We start from the raw sequence: 19046 nt of genomic DNA, 5'->3' as shown, positions 1-19046 counted from the left end.
TTTTTTAGTATAATATGTGTGTGGGTAGAAGTGAATCATTTACTGCTTGCAAACCAATGATGGTAAGATGATGTCATGGGGTAGGACTGGATAAGTCTGACTTCTTCCTACTCCATTCAAGCATGTACTAGGTATAAGCAAATTGATATTGGATTATGTGTAAAATTATGTGTGTTGTCATATCAACTGTCTTTACATGCTTGAAGGAATAAATCAAATCAAATCAATTCAAATCAATCCCTGTGTGTGACTAAAAAAATATCCTGACACTGACACCTTTGCACAGCCAGACTGCGTGGCTTTTACGCTGTCTGGAATTCAGAAAGAACTGGAAATGTATCGTTTTCACATAACAGCATCTTTTATATGAGACGGTCTCAAGTCGGGGATTTTTTTATCAGTCCTGTTTGTTTAGCAAGCCTGAACACCAAACTCAAAGTCTGAAGCTTTGTTCTAAGTAAAACTACGCATTAGAATCGATAACAGTGGTGAAGCTTTTCTTGTTTTGTTGACATTTCTTTTTCTTTGCTTAGAAAAAGCCCCCCACACCTTCCTCCATGGTGGTCAAAGGTCACTGATTTAGTGTCAAAAACTCTGTGAGCTTTGCAATTTAGACTGTTTACATTTTATATCAATCAAGGGTCTTATGTGTTCTGCAACATTAGAGGTTATATAATATGACACGGCCACTTATTCACACTTCAGACTCACTGCCCTTGTCCAAACACATTCATGTCTCTGTCCAGATGTGTGTGTGTGTGTGTGTGTGTGTGTGTGTGTACATCTCTTAAGATTGCTGCATTGTTTTCCAGTTTTTTTATTGTTTTAGAGCTCAACATTTAATAGGTCTGGGTGAATCATAGGTTATATTGCAGCAGCAATTAAAGATTTCTGTGCATAATCTGATGAGTAAGCATGTTCTGAGAGTGATAGATAATGATAATACAATGAAAAGAAAATTACTGTAAAGTAACAATGCAGTAACATTTAAACAATAAGTTGTGGTGAATGCATATTTTTGGTCCTTGATGTGCTGCTTCAGTATCCTCGCCTTTGACTGATCATCCTTTTGATCCAATATTATACCTGCTGCATATCAGCGATGCACTACAAAACAGGGGCAAAATGTTTACTGTCATTAGAAGAAACATAGTTATGAATGGTCCGATCAAAACCACGCAGAAGGCTTTTATTTCTTCTACATGACCAAATGCTTAAGGTTTGTTTAGGGCAAGATGTAGTTTTACTGTGAGACTTAATGAGTAGATGTTTACAAAGTGTATCACAAGCTGTAGATATCTGACATACAGTCACAGGTTGCATTTATTAAGGCGGTAATGTTTTAGTTGTAAAAGAATTTTATTATTTTGTGGCAGTTACTGATAAGCAACTGCTGTTTTAGTTACTCATTTCAGCATATTAATTTATAGCATCTGATCTTCAGAGGTAGTCTTTTTTGGTGTTATGATGGAAAAACATGACATAAGTCTGAACGTCTTGTACTTGCTGTGCTGCAACAGACTGTTGATTGTCATCTTGCGATGGGAACAAGGAACAGGTGAATGTCGTCAGTCAGCGTCAGTCAATAAACCAGCTTCAGAACACTGCTGACTGGTTCAAAACCTGCTTGTGTCCTCCTTCATTCCTCAACTACACTGCTGCTGCACTCAAAACTGAGTACAGGCTGAAAAAACCCCACTGTTGATCCCATAGTTTTTATGGTACAAGTTGTTGGTATACGGTACAGAGAACAGTAAAATGGCACTTACCCAGCTGGTCTGTTCTTATTTGGTTTTCTGCGCAGAATCCATGTATGTGGTTTTCCCTTGTGACTGAAAATGTCTTTTTAAAGTAGTGCATGTTTTCATTTGTGTCTGTGTTTGGGGCGTTTATGTGCATGACCTAATTCCACAGTGTGCAAAGAATCTGCAGCGATGGCTGTGTGGCCCTGTGCATGTGTATGCACACGCACATGTCCGTATACTTAAGTGTGCACGTTCTCCTCCCACCCTCAGTGCTTCCTTGTAAAGCTGACAGAGAGCACACAGAGTTCATCTAAGGACAAGGGAATGCTTTTCTTTCCAGTATGAATCATTCTGGAAAAATGAGCCTCTGGCCTGAATTGCTCCAGCAATTTGGCATGTTTCTCCATTCTACTTTATTGTCTGTTTTGGCTGAACTTGCAGTTCTTCATTTAACTGCCAAGAAAACTTCAGGTCATATACAACAGGCAAAGCCAGTTTCTGAGTCAACTGTAGCCTGTAAACAAATAAAATAAATCTCAGCAGAATATTGCTATAGCTTCCTGTTTAGTTGTGAATTCCAAAGAGAAAGGAGTAAGCCGTGTCTGTACTTTAAATTCAGTATTCCCCACACCTAGAAACAGAGTAGACAATACCCCCCACCCCCACCCCCCACGGGCTTTACACCTTCAAATAAAATTCTACAGGGAAAATGACACTAGCCCATTTTTATAGACACATTTAATGTGTTTAGATTAAGAGCCTTCATCTTTTTAAAAGCCATTTTCTCAGCAAAAGGTACCTGCTCTCACACTCAAGCAGTTTGGAGAACAAAACTCTGCAGTGCAGTGAAAAGAAAGTGAGTGAGAGCGGTTTTGGGATGTAGACAAGGAGGACAGGAGGGAGAAGAGGGGTAGGTGGTGGTGGTGGGGAGTTAATTTTGCAGTCAGCCAGCCCCCTTATAAATCTGCTGGTCCCCCATCATGGGAGCAGAGAGGGAGTGGCCTCTGTTGAGGTTTGGGTGAGCCATTGCTGGGCTGTGGCCGCCAGCAGCTGGGCTCTCACTCCCTATGTCCTCCAGCTCCAGCCTGAGTTATGAAGGCTCGGGAATGGCAGCCAGCCTAATTACAATGACTGATTGCCCGTCCGTTGGCATTTCTCAGACGGTGATTGTCGCGTGTGTAGGATACAAGAAGAAGGAGGAGGGCCATTTCTCATTGGCCTTCCCCTTTCTTTCTTTGCATGAGAACAGCCAGAGATTGAGATCTGATTGGTTGGAGAGAAAATAGATGTTTCATGATTTGGCGAGGCAGAGCCAGAGACAGGTGATGTTACACTGATGGTACAAAATCCTCATAACAGCTGTGTGCTATACCATGAAAAACATTAAATGTTATTTTTACTAACTTTAAGAAATATTCTGTTGCCAAAAATCATTTCAAAATGTTTTGGATTCTATTAAGAAGAAATAACAAACATCCACTGGTCTCCAAATATGCCAAATCTTCAACTTCTGGACTTTTTACCATGTTTCTTATGCATTTTTTCCTGTCTTCAGGCACTGTGAAAATGAAAAAGTAAAGAGGCAAGATCTTGAATTGACCATTTGTATGTCAGCAGGGCACTCGGAGGTGTGATGTGTGTGTAAAGTGGGAGCTGGTTTGAGTTGGTCTGCCCTGCTTTGTCCAGAGCTTTGGCTTTTGTTCCTCTAGTAATTAATTGTGGAAGCCTTGGTTTCAGCTGGAGTGTCTCATAGCAACTGAAAAGAGAGGAGAGCTGGCAAATGGAAAAAAGGCCAAGGGAGATCATGTGTTTCTTTCAAAAGGGCAAAACAGCCCAGATCATCGTTGTGGCATTTTTGAAGAGGAAAAATCAAACAGAATGATTAGTCTTGTAACTGACACATCATCATTTATTAGCTCTATCTGGAATGGCAGCGTTTTGGGTGCTGGGGTAGAAGCATATGCTCTCTGAAAGTTTTCTATTTGTTAAACCATGTGTCTTACCACTCCTTAAACTTCACTTGTAATGCAATAGCATTAGTTCACAGTTAGGTTGGTCTAGTGACGGTAGTCTAAAACATTCTGGGCCTGTTTGCCATTCGCCGGTGACTAAATGTGTTTAGTACCCAGTGATGGTTCATTATTGATCAACTGAAACCCACTACTCAGCAGTCATATCGTTTCACTGGTAAGTTTCTCCTGATCTGTTTGTTTTTCCAAGTGTATGCATTTGTGTAAATGCACACCATGCACATTCACACCAGGACAGTATATGCTTGCCCTGTGACCCAGACACTACCTGTCTGCTACCATGGTTACAGGGACGGAGCAGGTTTAGTGGCCTGACTCCAGGGATTACTTTCCCTGGTCTTAACAATCTGGCCTGTGCCCCATTGGCAGTAAAATGGACCAAACTGCACCCTAAGAGTTAAGGGAGCTCTGCGGTTTGCCCTGGTGGCCTTTAAAACCATCCTAAGTGCTCTGTAAAGGATTAGACATGTACAACGTAATTGCTCTGGTGTCAGTGACTGTCCCTATGTGATTTGGTTCACTTGTAGTGATTAGCTCTCATAAATGAAAGAACTCAGGGCACACACTGGATACAGGTCTGAAGGGCTTGAGCTCAAACACATGTTGAAACAGTTTTCTTTAAGAGCTAAAGATTTTGTCACCAGATACGTTTTTTTTCCACTTTTCCTGACAGTATTTTCTCTTTCTCTTCACCCAACAGAACAGTGAATGAAGCGAGGTCCTGAGACACACTGTGAGTAATTTTTATATACAGCAACCTGAACATCTGTAAAACATAATAGTAATTCATTTTTTTTAACATGCACATTAAATGTGTCTGAGATCTACTATATGAGAGGGTTAACTGTGTTTCTAAGCACTGACTTGAATACAGAAGCAGTTCTGAGTCTCTGTCACACTTCATTCCAGAAAGTAGTAGATCAGACTAACTGACTGAAAAAATTTTAATTAAGTATACAGACCATTCTGGCTTGTTCTTTCTGTGTCAGTGAACTTGCAAACAATTTAAATGAGTGGCAGGATTTCATTTGCTGCCCACTCCAAGAACCTTGTCTGGCTGACTAGGTGCTGACATTTTTATTGCAGGTTGCTGACTGTTCATTGTTATTTAAGATGCTTTTGATTTACTGATCAAAGACTCAGGTTAAATACACCATATGACTATCGTGCTGAAGGGTGTGGAAGTGGCTGGTGTGCTGAGGGTCGGCATACTCAGGCCAAGCTTTTTGGTGACTTAGCAGAATCACAAAGACCTCTCTGATTTTCTCCAGTGACTTGCAGTCTTACAGGTGTCCACCAGATGCTGCAGGCAGCCTGTAGTGTCCACTGTATGTTGTCCAATGGAGAAAAAAATATCCATTTTGGTGCAAAGGTTTGGAACTGTTTCCATGGCATTAGGATTAAATGTAATTTAGTTGTGCATCATAGAAATTAGGTCCCATTTTGGGCTATTTAGTTGCTTTGATGCATCTGTTACAGAAGGTGTTCTGTGGGCAGTGATTGAAGATGTGTCTTTAATGCCAGTGGTTTAATTCAAGTATTTAGATAGATGATGAAAGAAGAATTTTGATATGAAGCATTATAATATGTCAAATATAACCACTGTTTGGAAGCTTGCAGTTTTTTTCTTTTTTAACACAGCTTTCAAATTACAGTCATGCATCAAAGGTTCTAAGCCAGTGTTAAAAGAATATTCAATATTGATACAATGAAAGACAAAGTTGTAGATGTAGTATGCATGTGAACACCTCATTCTTCTGGCAGTATATTATGCACCTTATGTAAAACTGTGTGGGGTAAGAGTGAAGCAGGGTCTGCATCCCATGTTGAGCAGAGCATTTTCACAGTTAACTGTGCACAAAGCCAGCCCTGCCACGAGGCATGCTGGGAAAGTGCCTGCCAGTATCTAGAGAGCAGCTCTGAAAGTCTTTACAAGGGCTGAAAATGAAGTTTGAAAGTTGAAATAAGTGTAGCAACAAAGCAGAGAGCTCTCCCAGCTGTAGGCTCAGTCTAAAGAGCTTAAAGAGATATGACCAAAACATTCCTTAGTCCTGGACAGGGACAGGGACATGGGTCTGTACCAGAGATGTAGGTCTGTACAGTGAAGTGCAGTTTGAGTGTATACCGTAGATCATCAAATTGTATTTATTTGTTGTTTTTTTTAGTTATATTTAAGTTATGATGTAGATTTTAAAATGTTTTCATTGTTTATGAACATATTAAATTTTTCCTGAATCAGTTATGAAGAGAAACAAGAGAAGCGAGCTCAGTTTGTTCTGCTTGTTGTATAAAGAAAAAATAATATATATATATTTGTGAATTACTAATAGTACTAATAGTACTACTTATTGAAGTAGTGTTGTTGAATAAGACTAAAACTTCTCTACCAAATAAATAAATTTAGAAAAGAATATTAGCTATGATTTTTGGGGCTACAATTATTTTCATGTTTATGTGATTGAAAAGTTTGTGTTTTAATGTAGTTAAGGCAAAAGAAAAAATATATAATAGAAAACTTTCACTTCCAGTCTGTGTTCCTAAAACTGTGTGATAATTATAAGAAGCTTAGTATCATATATTTTTTATTTCATATAGTATACCTTGAAACGAGACAGTAGAAAGGGGTAACAGGTTGCTTGGATGATAAATGACATTCATTGTTGTGGGAATCAAGTCTTTTAACTCAGTCATATTTGCTGAGCACAAGACAAATGTGCATGGAGGTGGCATCTAACTCATGATAGGTTAAAGGTCTGTATTTTAAGACAATCTACATAGCAAATCTCAGTACAGTTTCTACTGAAACTAGGAAAGTGTTTGTTAAATTATTGATTTGCCCTAAAATCTTCCCTAAGAACAGTATTGCCATGTTTTACATGATGATCTCCCACTAACCTGAAAAGCATTACATTTTCAATTTTTTATTTTAGGGGGCTACTTGGCTTCCTCACGTCTACAGTATGTCCACATCAGTTTTTGATTTTAGAATGATTAACATTGTTAACCTCTAATTTATGATTCCATTTTGAATTGTGTTTTCATTTTGACATCGAGCACAGGCCTGCAGTGTAGTGCAGTGTGAGTCTTGCATTGCTGATCAGAAGACTGCAGTGGTGGTGGTGATCAGTTTTGTGCTATGGAAGCAACCGGACCTCAGCTCAACACACTGGCAGGCAGCCTGGAAGGACTCGAGCCTTACAGTTCTCTGTTTGGCTCTCACACATTGTGCCATTCAGAAACCAGATCATACAATATTTTCACCCTGTTCTGGACAAACCACTGTTGTGAGAGTGAGCTCAGGATTGAAAAGCCGTCAGGATTTTTTGGTACAACCAAGTCAGCATTATTTGCATTTGTTCCAGTCTAGACGATTTTACAGGTCCTTTGAGATGGGCAGAAATTGAAGAGAGCTTTCCTCTTCACTGCCATCTTCGTCATCCTCTTATCTTTGCTGCAGTCTCAAACTATTACTTTCCCCAATTTCCCCCGTGTCTTAGCAGTCTTTATGTATTTGGACTATAAATCTTTCTGCAAGAAAGGGTCTGGACAAATAGATCCAGGAAACGACACAATCATCTACTGATTTCATGTAGTCATGAGATGATGATTAAATGGAGAAGACAGTTTAATGAAATAATATATTGTCTCAAAATGGTGCAATTACATTTTAGAAAAGTAGCCCTAAAGCTTTGCGGATATTGTCTTATCCTATTTTCTTACTTTACCTCGCAGATAAGCGCACCTCCAGACTCTCCCCCTCTCCCTGTCTGTTGATTAGGGGCAGAAATACTTTTGTTGGCATCTAGGGTAGCAACAGGGGTTCAGATAGAGGAGAGAGGGAGAAGTGCCAGTCTTAAATTCCTGGCCTCCTTGCAGGCAGACTGCAGGTGGGCCAGGCATGGGTTTGGCCACAACCAGCAAACCAAGACAGTACTCAGACAAAAACACCTAATTACTTTAATTAGCCTAAGCCTACCTTGTTAGGCTTGCCATCAGGTTTGCTTGCTTGTGTGTGTGTGTGTGTGCATGTGTGGGTGTGTCTGTATGTATGTGAGAGAGAAAGACAGACTACATTAATTACCAGTATATCCTATTAAGTAACTCATATATAGGAATCAAAATTGCCACTTGTTTAAAAATGCTCTTATATTAAACTCTTATGGGATTTTAATTAAGTATTACAGAAGAATAGAATAGAATAGAATAGCTTTATTTGTTATTGTACATTGTACAACAAAATTTAAGATGCAGTCCTTCTGCACAGAAATTATAAAAGAGCTACAATAGTTTTAAAAACTTAAAAGACTGTATAAATATAAATACTGATTGTCTAAAACAACTAATATACACACACACACACACACACACCCCAACACATTTCCACATTTCTTTGGGGCTGTTGCACGATTCCAATATATCAACACGTCACAGTGGATATGTTGTGGAAAGTATCAGGCATTTAGTGCGACTATGGCTCTGGGATAAAAGCTGTTTTTAAGTCTACTTGTCCATGTTTTGATTGCCCTGTATCGTCGACCAGAAGGTAGCAGTTCAAACAGATTGTGCCCAGGGTGGGAATGGTCTCTCAGAATGGTATGAGCTTTATTGAGGAAGTGGGTGCTATACAGTTCTTCCAGGGAGGGGAGAGGGCAGCCAATAATCTTCTGGGCTGCGTTGATGACCCTCTGGAGCGCTTTCCTCTCTGCAGCTTTGCAGCTGCAGAACCACACACAGATGTAGTACGTTAGTATGCTCTCTATGGAGCAGCGATAGAAGGTCACAAGCAGTTTTTGTGACAGGTGGTTTTTCCTGAGTATCCTCAGGAAGTACGATCCTTACAGATTAAATCATAAACCTTTGTAAATAAAATGTTAACTCTTATGGCTGTAAGCCACCAGGAGTTTTATTTGTGTGTTTTCAAACTTTCAGGGACCAAACCCAAGCAGTAAGACCTAAAGAACAAACTCCAAGCAATGAGAATTTAGCTTTTAGCTAAAAGGTAACAGATTTGAAATGTTGTGACACACAAGGTTCACCTGCCAATCTGCCAGAATCAAAGGTACTGAAATTAATTGTACTTTTCAGCCTGCCTGAATGTTACACAGTTTGACAAGTTAGGTAATTTATGAAGGTATGTTTAATTAGGGCAACAAGAAGATGATCAAATGCCCAATGGTCATGAGTCACTTGTTTTCATTAACCAAAACTATGACAGTGTATTTACTGTTAGTGAAAAACATGAACAACAGAGAAAAATATATTTGTATGGCTGTTGAAATACACTGTTGTTCAAAATGTGATAGTTGTTTTTGATTTGTGTCTTTGTGACTCCAAAGGTGTCACATGACCTGTAGTTCTGATTTTAAAAACTGCTCTGTACTATTTGGTATCTGTCTAGATAAAGATTTATTACTTATTCAGCTACATTGTGTTTAAATGGCTGCAGTGGTTTTATGTTGAGGCTCATGACAGTCACCTTTGTTTTCAGCTATCAGCGATGATATGTTGAACACCCTATTTAAAAAAAATAAAAAACACAAACGTATGACTTTTATTTTGCAAACAACAAAACTATTATGACAGGGAAAAACTCTTCTTGCAGTTGTATACAATTTTACAAAATTATAGTGACTCAATCAATCTCTGCGTGAAACTCAGGTGCTTGTTGGACCTGGCCACCACCTTGATATTGCTTTTAACATTCTATAATTCAAAACCGTTTGACTTCAGTGGACAGTAAATGTTAGCTTCCTGATCCACACTCCAGTCCAGTTAGTAATGGTAATGCACCATTTTGTTGTTTGCCAACTGCAATAAAGGATCAAAAAGAAGAAGATGAAGAAAGACATTGGGCTGCAATACAAAAAACTTTGGCATGTCACAACTTCATTGCCATTACTATGGCACTACTACCTTTTACACTGTGGACAAATGTAGCTATCATACGCTTTGATGTGAAACACCAACTTCAGCAGCACCTTCAGCCTTATGTCATGGGGTTAATGTAATTGCCAGTGTTGGGGATGTTGTCCATGTGTTCACTGAGCTGGTGCTCTGGCAGGAATCTGTCTGGCTTGACTGTTAAGATATCTTGATCACTGGGAGGAGGCCTATTACAGGATGTGAGGTCTTGTCAGCAGACGGGATGTCAGTAGGAGTCCCCTCATCTCTCAAAGGAGAGGCAGAGCCAGGAGAGATTGGACACTTTTAACATTTAACTCACACTCTTATCCACAGATTGATAGATTACAGATATAAAAGAGACAGTAGAAAGTTCAAGGCAGCCATACTGAGAATATAGTGTAGTAAACTGGTAGAGATACATATGTATCAGTGAGGGAATAAATTTGAAATTGATCTTAACATTGGATGCCATATCTTTTAAATTAGTCATTCACATGATCAGATGGCATAGTGATTGTTTAATTTGTTAGGGGCATAAGATAGCTTGCAGTAAAAGTAGGTTAAGATTTTCTAACCCAATAATCTTTAGTATCAGGTTTTACATGCTTTCCTGTACTTTGTTTAAAGTTCCCATGACATGCTCATTTTGCTCGTTTCCAGCCATTTAATGTTTAATCTTGGCTACCTCTAGATTTGCTTGGTGCCCCTCATAACTCCAAATAGTCAAATTATTTCAGAATAATAAAACTAGAGAGCCTCTTTCCAGAAACAAGAGGATAGTCCGTGAAGGCGCACAACTCCTGCTGCCGATGTTGTGTCGCAAGTGGACAGCACAATGAACCGTGATGGCATTATTTAATTTGAATTTCTCCTCCATACATAGGTAAACAACGGTATATGTACTGATGAAAAGAGATGTGTAACACTCTAAAAAAAGCAGATAGTTGAGAAAGCCCATATTTTAACTGGCATAATGCAGACATAGTAACTTCTCCAGCCTTGCAACATTTCGCTCTAACGTTACAAAAACCAGGCATTAACAGACATGCAACATGTTTTGTTTTAAACTTACCGTTAAGTCCCACCGAGTATTGGAAACATAAACTCCCTTTCAAACAGCTCCAAGGTCAGTAAATCCAACCGGTGGTCATTGCATCCTCCCCCACATGACCACATACAGTCCCAAAGCATTAAAAATAATTCCAACAGGTAGCATAGCACCGACAATAACATCATGGATCGTTAATCCGCTTGTTAACTTGCAACACATCACATGCGGCAGACACACTGGTCTCAATAGGTCAAAACAAACAGGTACCGTGCTCTGGGGGAATCCAGCGTTGATCAACTGATCATTCATCACCACGGTGGCTTCACTAGCCAGCGGCTGGTAGGTTAGACCAGGTCAGGTAAAACAGCGAGTCCCTGTACAAGAACATTCCCGGACATGCAGTCCATGAACACGCAACAGCCTGGATTTTATTCCCATTCAAGGAAATCCTTAAACTATCACATAATACTTTTGTTTTTGGTAGAAAAAAGGTCTCGCGAGCGAGAGTGTGCAAGACATGTATAAACCGTTGCTTCTGCATAGAAATACTAGAACATACGTACACCTCATATTTTGAGCTTTAGGTCATGTCTAAGATGATAATTCACTGTTGTAACATTATAGATAAGTCAAAAAACAAGGAAGAGCATGCCATGGGTTCTTTAACTTTCTGGGACAATATGTGGCAAACCAAGCTTTCCCAAAGTGGATTAAATAAATACTGGGATTTGCAAATAGTATTTAACCCTGAACCACTTGTTAGACAGTAAATGGGACTCAATCTGTGATCCCACTATGGGGTTACCTGTCTTTGTATCCTCCTATCAAGCCTTGTATTCATCCTCCTAATGTATTAACTTGGCAGGACCAGAGCAGCTTGGTTCTCCTTTTCCGTGCTCCCTCCCCCCACCAGACACAGTGATGGCACTCAGTGCCAGAGACACCCCTCCTTCCCCTCCGTTCTCTTCACCAACACCCTTTTCTCCTCCCTCCCTTCCCTCTCCGCCGCAGGCAGACCCAGGCATGGGATCTCCATCTGTGCACAAAGGAGCCTCCTCTATCTGCATACGCTGCACATAAAAGGGCCTTTTGTCATGAGCTCTGCACACATGACCGTCCGCCTTTCACCCCACTGGAAAAAAAAAAATCACTCTCTCCAGCAATCCAACCCCACCCCCAACACCAGACTCAGCCCCGTCACCCATGCTGCCAGATTTTCGTCTGCAGAGAGTGAGAGACGTACAGAGACCAATCCACTCTGAACTTTGTTGAATACAAACAACCATCAGATGCGGCTGCTTCCATCTCACCTGCAGAATCCTTTTTTCTCTTTTTCATTTTCTCTTGTTCATGTCTGCCTTCTCTTTTCTCGCTCCTGGTGTCCTTGTGTGCACTCACTGGGAGGCATCAATGCATTATAGCATCTGCCATACTGAAATATGAATGTGCTCTCATTTTTGCTGTCTCCCTTCCTTTCTGCAGTCTCTGACATTTATGGGGCATTAGTGGTTGGTTCTTTGCCAGGTTATCCACCGCACCCCACCCCCCCCATTACTGAACTGACAGCAGCTTGAGAGCTGATGCTTTTTTCTCTCCCTCTCATTTTGGTTCCTCCTGCCTTCTAAACCCTTAGTCCTGCACAAGGTATTTGTAGTGTGTAGAGATAATGACAAAAAATTGTCCATACATGTGGGAACCATATTAAGATACGACGAGGTAGACTTCTCCACCATTGTGAGACAAATGGGCTGCATGCCGTTTTGGCACTAAAGATGACAGATATTGGTATTGATTGATATTAAGTTTGGGGACAGAGCAAAGACACAGATGCAGGCTAATACACACTGTCAAGTGCACGGGCGCTGCCACAAAAAGTGCTTTCCTCAGCATTTCCTTTGAAACACATGGCCCTGAAGCCTTTCTCCCAGCCAAATGAGTGTGGATTTTGGAAAGCCCTCTAGCTCATCTTGCTGTCGCTGCACACAGGACTGTGGGGGAATGAAAGGATAAGATGGACTTCTCCCTTCACTGCCATGTCCTTTGCATGACCCTCTGCCTCTCTAAGCTGGTGTGAGAGGTCAGTGGTTGTCATATCATAGTTTCCCATATGCTGTCTACACCTTTAGCCTGATGATGATGATGTGGGCACTAGAGAATATTACACATCATCAGGTGAGGACAGTTTAGTATAAGGACTATATGTAATTTACTTTGACCCTGAATTACATGAATTATTATGAGTTTTGCACCAATAAACTAATGCGCCTGAATCAATAATAATATAATGAATTTAATGATACTACTATTACTACTACTACTACTAATAATAATAATAATAACTTTATTTACTGTACATGATATGTAGGTCAGACAGGTTTGTATAAAAACCAGGCAATGTAAAACAATTCTAGGTGAAAGTTATTGCCAAAATATGTGCATGTCCTCAATGACCCAGCTCACTGCCTGTACTTAGTCACCTGATGGGCACAAGCATAATAAATAGTAATAGAAGTAAGTGTATCTGTATAAACTGATTTGTTAATTTAAAGGCAGTGTCTAGTTATTATCTCAAAACATTGGAAACAAACTCTGTGTACTGCACCATAAAGGCTCATATCTGCAGTAGGGTCTCTGCACAACTTGCCACCTGATGAGCATTATTTTGAATGCCTACACACTGTAAAATATAGACAGCCGCATACTAAAGCAAAAGGCAGGGTAGAAAACAAATTAAAAGGTATGCAAAATTAGACATGTTGGCACCAGGTTTGTTTTCTTTGATATATGAAGCATATTTTAAATATGCATTATTTTGCTCTTAAACAATTTTTATGGGAAAGAGCTACTAAATTTGCAGAAATAACTCACGGAGTAATAAAACCTCTGTTTACACAGCTGTCCTGTGAAGCGCTGCTTTTCTCCAACATAGATAAATATCATTCTCCTAATAGCTTTATGCACATCAATTACAGTGTGTCAGCCCAGGTGGAATGTATGTAATCAGTGTTTTTTCCTTGTCACTTTGTTTCCCCTTTAAAGGACGCCACAGAATTTTATTTTTTTATTTATTTTTTTTTTTTACTGTGCAGAAAGTTAGAAGCGATACTCAAACTCATTAAATGGCATTACTGATTTGGGAATTGGACATAGAATATTTTTAATCAGAGGAAAGAAAGTGCTGTGAGGTGATTCAGGGGCTGAAGACTCAGTGGACCTGTGTTGGAGAACGCAACAAGAGGAGAGAGCATGTTTATGAAATGTGATAAAGCATATTAGGTGCATGTTTTACTGTTCTCGGTGAAGCAAGGATGCTAGAGTGTGTAAGATAACAAAAAGTGTGTTTTGAGGCAGTGAACCATTGAGTGCATATGGCTCGGCAGTTGGACTCCTTGCAGCCCTGCAGTGCAGACACAGGCGTGTGACATGGCCCATAAATTGCCATGCCTGTGCACTCCTGGCTTTAGTGTTGGGGAAGAGTAGAACAAAATGGCCAAGGCTGTTTAAAGCAGGTTTTAGCTGCAAAGGGAGAGTCCGGGTAATCCCAGTGCAAGCTGGTCAAGTGTACAGAAAAGGAGAATTTAGTTCTATTTTTCATTAAACATAATTTGTCCTGGTACCTCAGTTAACATAGTGCCCTAGATTAGTTTATTCATGGTACAGTTTACAGTAGTTAACACCATATAATACCTATTAAACAGTTTTTTTTTTATTTCTTTTTTATTGAAATAGTTCTGGTCATTATCATAACAACCTTGGTATTACAATAAAAGAGTAACTTCTCATTAGAGTAAGGTTCTCTAATGATTATGAGGAAATCATTATAATTTTCAACATTCGGTGATCCTGCATTATAATTCATGTCATTTTATACATTAGTATATAATGCACTTGAGCCTCTGCCATAGATTTTCTGTTGAAGATCTAGATCTTCAGACTTTGACGGTAGTGTTAAAACAGTGCTCTGCGTTGTATCAGTCTCTCATTTTGGGCTTGTAATATCACAGTACAAATAAAAGTATGTTTGTGTATTTACGTAATACATAATATTTCATTTAGAAAAAGATCTGCACTATCAGTATTGTTCCCCTTTTTGTCACAGGTGGCTCAAGGTGTCAAAATGCTAGTTGAATCCATCTATTTCTCTGGTCATTATCACCTTAACATGTTTAATATTTGATGAGCAAAATTTTAAAGGGATTACATTTATGTCTCAATCTATATCATAAAATACATTTACTTACTTTTAATACATTGTTACCAACATTTCAGTACCATTAATGATGCTGTAGATAAATGTGGTTTTTTTTTTTATGCCGCCTTATTTCGATGCTGCCACGTGAAAGCTGCTCTGATCCAGGGCAATACATTTGGCTGCTGAGGAGCTGCCAGAAGTTGTTAGTTACAGTTAAGGCGTGTCCCTCTTTTGGATAGGTTGTCCACTCTGAGGTCTGATATCGAATAGGTCCATAATTTCCAGCTTGTCCCCAGCTTGCTCTTCCTCACTCTGTCTTATTTCCTCTTCTTTTTTTCTGAATCCTGTGATAAACAGCAAGGTGAGTTAATTCCTGTTTTAAAAAACTCTTTATTCTTTTTTTTTTTTCTTGAAAATGAATCGATCCAGTGTACACGACTTTACAACCGATTTAGTTTCCACAGTATATGCATTCAAAATGATTTGAAACACACCTGGTGTTATAACTTAAGATTTCTTCTGATTATACATTTTTGATTTGTTAAATATGACGGCAGCAGATCAGAAGTTAACTGATGTCTGGCACATGTAAAAATCTATGCTCTGCTCTGTGCTTTAAGATTTGAAGAGTATATCGGGGACAAAAAAAGTGCAAAAAAAAAATCAGGCAAAGTCAGTTGGGCTAAATGTCAGTTGAATAAAACCACACAAATGTAATCATTTTTGTCTTTACAAGCAATTAAATGATTTTGCTTCATTTTGCAAATAGCCACTGTAAGTATAGGATATATGACCTTATGCTGTATATTCCTGGAGGGAAAAAGTACCGCCTTCAGTTGTTAGATTTTTAATTATTATAACGAAGTGCAATCATTTAATTCCAGATCAGTAAGCCACTGGTTGTATTACAGATGTGCACCTAATTTAGTCAAAGTTAATCGTTAATAAGTAAACATTTGTCCCTAGTTTGTTGTGGCTGAAATCTGTTTTCTTTAGTATTCAATTAACAGCAAAATTTGCAAAGTTACTGTAAACATTGTTTTGTGAAGCACAATTTTCCATGATTTATTTCTGCCCAGGGAACAAAAATAATATTATAACATAATGTTTTGGAGGGATTTATATATGTACTGCAGTAAATACTTTTGTTGCAGAAACAAAATGAAATAAAATTGTAGAAATTAAATGCATTTTATACATTAAACCCATAAATTTAATGCAGTATTAAATATTTGCCAGAACAGCATGATTATCTTTGAAGATGTATTTTGCAGAAATTGATTCAACTCAAATATTCTAAATTTTGGCTTCCTTTTTTGTTACGAAATATTCCTAATAAAGTCTTATTCATCGTTTTTGGGCAACTCTTATTTACCAAATAAACAGTCATCAGTTTGTTAATCAGCTTTTTAAACCAGTAGCAAATTGAAACTGTATTTACCCTGTTTGAAAATTAACTACATGTATTCACTGGGTAATACGTAGGTGTGCCAAGTATTCATCTTTCAAACTGTGTATTTTCAAATAACTGTGCATTTGTGATATTCACATTTTACATGTCAAGACAACTTGTGGGAACTTTTTTTATGTTTATATTTTGTGCAGAAACACAAATGCCACAGCAATCTTAATATTCTGTTTATATTAAACTAAAATTGACATGATATTTTATTTTAGGAGAGAGCACTGCCAATGATCTGATCACGAGCAGTAATTTGGAAGATGGTGATCATAAGGTTTCATTCTGAGGTGCTTTGCTGTCTGGACACATAGGGTTAAGTAAACAAATCACAACATTTTACTTTGTATCTCTCTGCTGATGCAAAAGTCATGTTTGAATAGCATGGTAGAAGGACTTTGTGCCTTTCGTCATATGATTATCTGAGACATCATCATCATATGATAAATCTGGAACATCAATACTGCGCATGTCTAGTGGCCTCCATTTTGTGATGAGAACTTCATTGCACATGCCCCCATTTTATGAACTTTGATAGAACATGTGCTTTGAAGTTGCAGGCAATAAAACAATTGACTGCACTCAATCTTGTTTTATAAGGACGTAATACTTTTTTGGAAATATTGTTCACATTATTTTGAGATGCACAGAAAAATGTCCCTCATCCTTGTACAGGAGTGCGACAGTGCTCTATCTTTTATTTATATTTTTCCAGGCAACAGTTATTTTTTTCAAGCTGTGCTGCACTTTGCTGAGAGAGACTCTTCCTTTCTTGTCTGTGTGTGTATCAAACAGAGGAAAAAGTGGTGGTCACAGATGGATGTCTAAGGTGTCTGGTGGGGTCAAAGGTCACACTGTGTTAATAAGACTTGGTGTGCTGCCCTGAGACCTCAGTCCCATGAGGGATAACCCCCTAATCGGTATTAGTTAATGTGTTAGTAATCTTTATGTTCTTAAAGCAAACAGCAATGGGACACTCAATGGGCCTGCTTGACCTCCCATGTAACGCTTTTGACCCAGGGTCATGGCCTTTGTTCCCTGCTCGATGGGAAGTGCCCTCAAAGGTCTCGGGTGTAATAGAGAAGTTGTTTAGACACGTGCAGGGTTTAAGCAAGACCACCTCCTAGACACTGCTTCTGCTTCTGGAGGACATAAAATCCTCCCTCATGGTTTACGGATATTTTTATAGTTAGCTTTTATCCCTTTGAATAAGTCCATTAAAAGAGTTTTGTGTTTTTATATGCCACATATTATGTCTGATATGTTGATGTAATAGTAGTTGCTGATCAAGCACAAAACCACCCCTCGTTCACCCCCCCAACCCCCCTAATTCATTATTGGTGTTTGCTAATGACCATGTGCAAATATTGTCTGTCTTTGCAGATCCCCTGCCCACTGCAGCTTCATACTCCTGTCCTCACTGCTGTAGCTCTAAAAAGAAAGCTATAGAAAAATAGCATCTTTATACAGTAATGTGTTTTTGTCCTGGCCCCTTATCTGTGCTTTCTGTAATACAATGTTTGCCTTGAATGAAAAAATGTCGTGTAAGACACTTAAATATGGGTTTGATGTGTTTTCATGCTGCTGCAGACCCCAGCACGTATGTTATATGAGGAAAAGGGCTGTGAGTCCGAAATTTTATTCAAGGTCCTGCTCCTATCTCTCTATAATATTTTTGGAATAATGCATCTAGTCATTATTTTACAAAAGCTGGAGACATACATGTGCAACATTTATGTTGCTGTTTAATGTATATCCTTTAACCATTTAAACATGTTTATTCCTTTGAGTAATATTCTTAACATGCTTTTGGTGTGCTTTTTTAAAGATTTTTAAGAAATTTAGAATGCTACAAATTTAAATAGCCGTTTTATTGTTCTACAAAATCATCATAAAAATCTGTAGTATGAGAGCAAGGTTTTAATGTTCCCAAAATTATCGTGAAATAGTGTTGGGAAGAGTTCATAACATGGCACCAGCTGCCATTTTGTTTCACACTGTATTATCAATAGGCCTGACTGACTGATTCAGGATGACACAGATATAAGCCGTGTACTCATAGAAAATATGTCACTTTCCTTACTTATGTCCTTTAATAGATTCTAATAAGCTTCTTATTTGATAATTTCATCTAAAAAATGTGTAGTATTAAAAAGCAGTAAAAGTAGTAGAGGTGCTAGAGCAATTTTTTGAATGCATTTCATCAGAAACAGATTTATGTTGCCTCTTTAAAAAGTCTGTTAGTTGCTAAAATGTGATACATTATGAGTATAAAATTACAACTTGGGAAACACAACAAAGGAAAAAAGATAGATGAGCATAGCGGTAAGAGCTGGCAGGTGACCTGAAACCTGATCTGTATCCTCAAATGAACTTTACATCATGCAAAGAGAAGTATTTGTGCACAAGGCATAAGGGTTTTTAAAACAGCTACATTTAAGATTTGGTGTTCTAACTTTTTCTATGTTATGACCCAAGTTATTCCCAAATAACATACACACATGATCGCTTTATCTTGTACATTGAAGCCATCATGAAGTCATGGGTTTCTCAATTGGTTAAAACGCATGGTGAGATGTGACGTACATCTGGACCCTTCTAATAGGGTTCTATAGCTCATGCCAATGTACATGCCTGATCCAAGCTTGTTTCTCAGTTAGGGAAA

The 19046-nt window shown here is 38.7% G+C and overlaps 1 long non-coding RNA gene across 1 annotated transcript in view; it reads left to right on the top strand.

Moving 5' to 3' along the window:
- Positions 1-19046, top strand: part of LOC109973469 (uncharacterized) — a 38534-nt gene that overhangs the window by 2283 nt on the left and 17205 nt on the right. Inside the window, exon 2 of the long non-coding RNA XR_002276829.1 lies at positions 4476-4508. This is a non-coding gene — a long non-coding RNA (uncharacterized LOC109973469). The remainder of the gene's footprint in view (positions 1-4475; positions 4509-19046) is intronic.

Source organism: Monopterus albus, unplaced genomic scaffold, assembly GCF_001952655.1.
Source record: "Monopterus albus unplaced genomic scaffold, M_albus_1.0 scaffold7.1, whole genome shotgun sequence".
In the NCBI taxonomy this organism is placed as follows: domain Eukaryota; kingdom Metazoa; phylum Chordata; class Actinopteri; order Synbranchiformes; family Synbranchidae; genus Monopterus; species Monopterus albus.
This window is presented reverse-complemented; position numbering and strand designations above follow the sequence as displayed.